This window comes from Aptenodytes forsteri, unplaced genomic scaffold (genome assembly GCF_000699145.1).
Source record: "Aptenodytes forsteri isolate BGI_AS27 unplaced genomic scaffold, ASM69914v1 Scaffold679, whole genome shotgun sequence".
NCBI lineage: Eukaryota > Metazoa > Chordata > Aves > Sphenisciformes > Spheniscidae > Aptenodytes > Aptenodytes forsteri.
In genome coordinates, this window is record NW_008795924.1 from 624,184 (window position 1) to 629,932 (window position 5,749).

At 42.8% G+C, this 5,749-nt stretch overlaps 1 long non-coding RNA gene across 3 annotated transcripts; it reads left to right on the top strand.

Annotated features, from left to right (window-relative positions):
- The first annotated feature begins 24 nt into the window (after positions 1-24).
- LOC103903702 lies at positions 25-5,180 on the top strand. Of its 3 annotated transcripts, XR_002086272.1 has the most exons (4): positions 25-214; positions 484-741; positions 911-959; positions 1,291-1,586. It is a non-coding gene; the product is annotated as an uncharacterized LOC103903702 (long non-coding RNA). The 3 variants fall into 3 exon arrangements; XR_657862.2 differs by lacking the exons at positions 911-959; positions 1,291-1,586 and adding an exon at positions 4,878-5,180; XR_657863.2 differs by lacking the exon at positions 911-959.
- The last annotated feature ends 569 nt before the right edge of the window (positions 5,181-5,749 follow it).

Below are 5,749 nucleotides of genomic sequence, written 5' to 3' on the forward strand. Positions count from 1 at the left end.
GGACGCCCACACCGCGGTTGCTGTCCCCGGCCCCGCGGCATGGGCTGCCCCGGCTTGCAGGGACGCCGTGACTCTGCCTGGGATTTAAGGTGCGCTTCCCGTCAAGCGATGTACCCTCGATCTCCTCGGCGTTACCTAGCCCCTCAGTTCAGTGCAGTGATACCAACGGTAATCCCAGTTCGGAAAGGATGGTGAACATTGTCATGGCTTGACGGTATGCAACATGCTCTTGGTGGTTAAATGGAAAACGTATGTCACAGGGGCTGGTCCTGCTTAAAACTCTGCAAGAGGCTAAGGCCCACGTGATTTTTTAAATTCATACAGGGAAGCTAATGAAGTGAGGATGTGGTAAGCTTTGCCACATTCTAAAATCCTACTTAGAAAATTACCAGTTTGTAAAAAAAGCTAAAAGGTAGGAAAAAAAAAACGAAAGTAGTTTCTAATATTACAAAATGTATCCTTTGCACTAAAATGCAATTCAAGGGAAAGAAAAGGTTCTTCAGAGGGAAAAATCCTGGACATTGAAGAACTGATGATCCGTATCTGTTGGTGTCTGGTTGTCCTGCCCCACGACCATCCCTGATGCAATTCAAGAAGCAATGCAGACAACACGACGAGGATGCTTCAGGAGCATCTGCTCACAGCACTGGGTGGGACACGTCAGAGCTGACCCCCAGACCAGGGTGAAACTCCCAGTAACTCCTGAAAAAGAACACCAGCAACCACACATGCTTCTCCCAGGTATGGGTACGTAATGAGGCCTGTCTTTCCCTGTGGGTTGTAGGGTGTTGGTTTAATCTATGGGATGGGGTGTAGTTTACCCTAATTAGCTTGCTGTGGAAAGTTAATTTTGCTTGAAATGTTTTTGTATCTCTATAATCTCTCTTTTATATCTCTTGGCCTTTAAAAGTCAGCCACTGGGCAGAATGGCTGCAGCTCCTTCCCCTGGTCTGGAACAGGTATAGATAATTTTAGAACTTGATTTATGTGTACGGAAAGGTCCATACGAATGTATAGTCTTCACTCATTGCAACTGCTGCCTTTATTGTTATTGCTGTTGTGGTGGATCACTACAGTTCGTCCGTCATTTGTTAAGTAATGTAACACCCCCCCCCCAACATCAAAACCAGGGATAATACTCTCCAATTTGCTTGTAAAACAGTGTGTTTTGGGAGTTTATAAAAATGCTGTAAACTATGCCTTAGAGGGCTAACTGATCTGTTGTATTTTTATTAACCAGAATGAAACCAAAGATCACTCTGAGGTGTACTTTCTGTTTATAATTTACAGGTCTATTTCACTTGTCCTTTAATAATACAACTGCTATAGCTGTGACAAAACAGGACCCTTCTGAGCATGAATAAACACAGAAGAAAAGAAGGAACCTTTTCTCAGGAAAAGAAAGCTCAGTGACTCTACAGAGTCATGGAAAGGCTCTAGTAAATGTTTAAGGTTTATTGTTGTAAGCTTTATGTTTGTCTTTTTTTTTTTTCCTTAAAGATGAATAGAGTTTGGTAGTGAGAAGAGGAAGTGCATTTAAGTGTACACAGCAGAGGAAATTAAAGTCTTCAGAGCTTTCTGTGAAGTATTTAATCTGTTCTGTGCTGAGTTGTACAAGGATCAAGCGCAAGGGCCTGAGCTTAAATACAACTCCCAGACCAATGGAGGAAGACGAGTGCACGGGCCCGGGCCCCAGATTAGGCTTCTTGCTGTTTTTTTCTCTCACAGCTTAGGTGTTCTCACAGCAATCTGATCCAAGGCAATGCAGTTCTGCTTTCAGAGCTGATCTGGAGCACAGGCAGCCATGGAAGGGGGTTGAGGTTGCAGAGCCTGTTGGTGCACTTAACCTTGACAAAATGTAATCAAGATGGTCAAGTTTCTTTCTGTAAGCTTTTGAGAAATTCACCAAAAGCTTGTACAGGTCTCCAGTGCTTCTATTTCTAAGGCTGTTCTGCAAGGAGCAGGCCTTTTCCCTGCAGACTGCCTGGCAGTTTATACTTCAATGAAAAACAGCTGTTGACTATGAAACTACAAGACATGGTGGCTGCTTTCTCTAGCCCTAGGCCTGCCAAAAGAAAAGCTATCTTGCTGTACGAAGAGAAATACAGCTAAAATTGCATATCTAAAATTGCTCATGTCTTCATTCTCTGCTAGGGGAGAGCTCTACTCTTAGTTGTCTGTGGCAGCCAATGCTATCTCAGAAGTAAACTATGATTATTGTAGAGGCTTAACTTTGTGTAAGAAAGTTTGAGTAGTAATGAAAGGCTTTCCTTCAGCAGGACAAGGCAGGCAGTGAGGTAGGTTGTGGATATTCCTCTGGGTGTTGTTAAGTTTTGTCATCCCTTTGATTACTGGTCTTTTGACTACATAGTAGAGGATCACGCTCAGAAAATATACCTGGTGCCCATTCCAGCTCTGGAGAAAGAAAAGGCGTCTCAAAATGGGAATGTCAAATCCTTAGAGACTCCATTACTAGAAATGGAAAGGGGGGCTACTCACCAAAGGACAAATTTCAGTGAATGTGAATGTTGTGCTTTGTCTTCCAAATCCCCCAGCATATGCTGTGGTAAAAGAAAAAGAATCCTGCTTCTTCCTGAGCCGGAGCAACACAAGCCTGTCAAGTGTCCTACAACCTTCTGGCATCATCAGCCTGGTTCAGGAAGCGCTGAATGATACAAACAAGTGCTTTATTTATAGGAGGCTTGGGTTAATTTTTATTCCAGTATATCATTGATGCAAGGTACTTCAGAAGATACAGCTTGATTTGCTCTAAACTTATTCACACAGAACAAAAATTCCTGGAAAATGATTATTTGACTAGTTGCACAAAACATGTCCGTTTCTGACCCCAGAGGCATTTGAAAAGGAGGGTCTGCAGTGATATTCCAGTTGTAGGAGTAGAGTATTTCCACTGAAACTGCCTCTGAGGAATATGTAAGGTCTAACTAGCTGTATTGTACAATCTGTGCTGAGGTTTTGTGGTCAAACCCGTGGTCACAGTGCTGAGAGGGGTAGGAGCTCTGAAAACTTACTTGTTTTTGGCAGCAGCTGGTCTAAACATCAGGCTTGAATTACACTCTGCTGTTGAAATGACGGCTCAGAGGGCCAGCTAAATTCACCAACAACTGTTTTCTGCTTTCCCTTTTACAGCTATGACTTTTTAAAAATTTTTTTGGCTTTAAAAAAAAAAAAAATGTAAAAAGAGCTGTTGATCTCCTCACCTTTATAATCTTTTGTCTGGTACACTGTTCTCTGATCCCGGCCAATACCTTCATCTCTGGTAAAAAACAATATTGGTAAACATCTGATCATGAAATAATTTTCAAAGGCTCCTTTGGTTATATACACCCTTAGGTGACCTCCTCTGCTAACTGTGAGGTCCTTTTCTAAACTGTCTCCAAAAACAGCCTTCCAGAGCCTCAGTGAGCTGGAGTTCATCGTCTCAGGGCTGGTACATACAACTCTTGGAAAGGCACAGCTGGAGTAAGTGTGGTAACTACATCTACACAACAAGGCATATTGTGGGCTGTAAAATAGCATCCTATTCTAGAGTTTAAATTTCTGCTGAAGAGCCTCAGCTTGTTTGAGCAATGGAGGTTGTTTTGGCTTGATGTGATGAAGACATATTTAAAAACTTTTCCTGCTTGCTGGATATCCTTTGAGGCGTTTTTTTCTTTAGCAAAAAAGGTTTTAAATGTCTTGGAAACTTTGCCTCCTGTTCTGTCTTCTAGACCAAGGCTGGGCATAATTAAACACATAATTAAATTTGTCACTGTTAATATGTACTTAAAAACAGGGCTGTAGGTGGAGAACAGTTGTATATCCAACACTGCGTTCCCCCTTAGAAAGAAACAGCTCATTTTCTTTTAAAATGTGTGTGTGCAGGTATGGAGAGCACAGCGACACAGCTTTCTGAGCAGGACAACTATTTGTCTTATTGAGGCTTTACTCCACTCCTTGCCTTCTTGAAACCAAGAGTTACCCCTCTAAAACTCCCCGCTGCATCAGGTCTGTTATGTATATATATATTTTAACATCCAGACCTGCAAAGACAAAGCCATTGACAGTTTTACACACATGAAGCTGCTGTAACATATTTGTTAGCAATGTACAAACCCACAGTATTTTCCACCGAGTGGGTCCCCTGTTCAGCATTTATTTCCCTCCGTACTACTGTGCGCATTTCAGATTTAAATTCTCTTAAATAAAAATTACCATTTCAAATGGAGGATCTTGAGTTCTCCCTGCCAGAACAAAGTATCTGTTGGTTATTTTTAATAGTCCAAGCCTATTTCATGATTTTTAAGCTCCAATATTTGCATGGTTTCAAAGCAACACCTCCTGGCAAGCCGTGGTATTGCTTGTGCAAGCAGAGAGACCTTCCTGTTGGACTGATACACGACAAAACAGCAAGACAGTGGAGTGATCTGCAGTGATAGTCCCTCGTTGCTTAGCGTGCAAATTGCAGTGTGATTGAGGTGGCTGTTACAACTTCCACTGCGGGAGAAATAAAAGTGGGGAGCGTGTTTCAGAATTTTTTAAAATGAGAGCAAACATAAGGGCTTAGTGCTGTCATACAGGTATCGCTGCCTTTTTTTTGTTTGTTTGTTTATACTACACGTGCTGGTTTACAGTGGATAATATCACCAAAACCAATGCAGGACTTCATCCAAAAAAATGTGAAGCCTGCAAACAAAGGATGCTTGCTATCATCCCCATAAACGGTAATATGGACATTAGTGTTCTTCTTTTCCTTCGTATTTTACTCCCTTCTCTATCCCAGTGTAAAACTGACTGGCAGAAAATGGAAGTGTGAATGGAAATTCAGAACGGTTTCAGAAAGCTTCATTAATGTTTGATGTATCGCATTCCCTTAGTGCTGAAGCAATGTGGCTGTCCTTATGAGCAAATGAAAATACTACAAAAGACATGGAAGCATCACAGAAAACCACTAAAGAACAAGGTTACAGTCTCCTTATTCACAGCATCTACACGTGGTTTAAGGTACTATTGTGCTCTATTAGCTTCACCACGAAACAATCCAACACACTGGAATAACTTGAGGAATCAAGACATGAAGAACACCAGGCAATTTATACAGAAGACTGAGATATGGCATAAATGTTCATATACTTATTACGAATAAAAGCAACACAAGTCATTGTAGAGGGCCATTTCTTGAAGGAGACAGTAAAATTGTCAATAATGATGATAAAAAGCTGTAGGTACTCAAATGTTTCTGCTCTCCATTCTAGATTGCTGGTTGATTTGTTGACGTGCCACTAATGAAACTCTTTTCTGTCCAGTAGTAAAGTACGATGTTAAAAGCATCTGTCAAAGTTTGGCATCCTAATATCCAGTTTGGCTGCATCCTAATATTTTGAGAGAACTGGCTGAAATATTATCTATTGGGGCTGGTATCACTACGTCTTCGAAAACAGGGGAAACCTCAGATTACAAGAAGACCATTTCGTGGTTTGCCTGCCCTAACTGCACTCAGCCACAAACCCGGTGCACTGCTATCCATGACAACCCACGCAGGTAATCGAACCGGCTGCCCTGGAGGCCGAGGACCGGCCTGCCTGGGACCTGTCCCTTGTCTGAGCGCCCCGATTCTCAGCAGCCTGCACGGGGCAGCTGGGATTCCCACGCACACTCGGCTCGGCCCAGGTCTCCTCTGGCCCGCGGGGCCTCAGGCGGGGAGCCCCCCGAGACAGACCCGAGGTGAATCGGGGGTGGCGCTGCCCAC